The sequence below is a fragment of the Frankliniella occidentalis genome, unplaced genomic scaffold (assembly GCF_000697945.3).
Source record: "Frankliniella occidentalis isolate FOCC.00 unplaced genomic scaffold, Focc_3.1 Scaffold112, whole genome shotgun sequence".
Taxonomy (NCBI): domain Eukaryota; kingdom Metazoa; phylum Arthropoda; class Insecta; order Thysanoptera; family Thripidae; genus Frankliniella; species Frankliniella occidentalis.
In genome coordinates this window covers 782,788-783,859 of record NW_026267240.1, presented here as the reverse complement: position 1 = coordinate 783,859, position 1,072 = coordinate 782,788, and the positions used below count along the sequence as shown (strand labels likewise).

The 1,072-nt window shown below is 62.6% G+C and overlaps 1 protein-coding gene across 1 annotated transcript in view; it reads left to right on the top strand.

Annotated features, from left to right (window-relative positions):
• LOC113208268 (5-hydroxytryptamine receptor 1-like) overlaps positions 1-1,072 on the top strand; it is a 209,762-nt gene that overhangs the window by 43,942 nt on the left and 164,748 nt on the right. The gene's annotated exons all lie outside the window — the stretch shown is intronic.

Genomic DNA, 1,072 nt, shown 5'->3' with positions numbered 1-1,072 from the left:
GCCGCGCCCGGTCCCGAGATGGTATCCAGTTTCAGGGAACAGCAGCGTGGCGGTCCCCTGCAGGCGCTGCTGCTGCACAGCACAGGGGGGGGGGGGGGGGCGTCCCGCCCCGCGTGGACTGGAGCGAGTGCGACTTGACGCGGCGTGTCATAATGTGTGGGGTGCCCATTTATTTTTGGACATTTTCCCCGTCATGCCATTGCCGGATTGAGGGCAATGGCATGCACTTAGCGGCATCCTGCATCTATTGGGGGCCTCCCGGGTAAATTGCCGAACGTCACGCCCAGTTTTTATAACATCACGTGTTGCGCAGGCCGCGGGCCGGTGCACGGGGGACGTCCGTTTGACGAGGGTTCGAAGGTCTCTGCTCATTGCCGCCCTCTCTCTCCCAATGGTTCTTGGATTTATTGCGTACCTCCGGCCCGGTGACATGTGTAAATACACCATCACGGACCTCTCAAGACAAAGGGTCCTGGGCCGGAGGAAGTGCGAGAGAGAGGGGCTCTGTGCGTTTCCTCGGTTCTCAATGGCGAGCCGCTTCCCTGGGCGAGTCGCAACATGCGCGTGACTAATAGGCTACCCGGGGCCATCGGCGCGGGGGCTGTTTGTTTGCACAGCCGCCGCCCCCCCCCCCTCTCCCCACCCTGTCCGTTCCAGGGGCGTCCCTGAAGACTCCAGTGAGACCAGCAGCTTTTCCAGGGAGTCTCAGGCTGACGCCCACCAGCCTCGCCTCTTAGTGTTTAAGTCACCTTAGAGTAAGTTCAAGAGCACACCGCCTCACCTGCACCGCGGCGCCCACGGCTCGGGCCCACCGCCCCCCTCACGCCCAGGAGAGCGGGACAACAGCGTCCCTTTCACCCTGGCCGGGGGCCGTCCCGCCCCGTCGTCGCGCCGTGGTCCGCGGGGACCCTGGGCCGGAGGACCAACCTAAGTTTTGGGAAGGACTAGCCGGAACCTTACAATTGGCGCCCAACAGAGGGGCTGGACTAGTGGGTGTGTGAGAGGAAGGGTAGGAGAACGCGCCGCGAGTGAAGTGATCAACTGTGAACGACAAGTGAATTCGAACAATGTT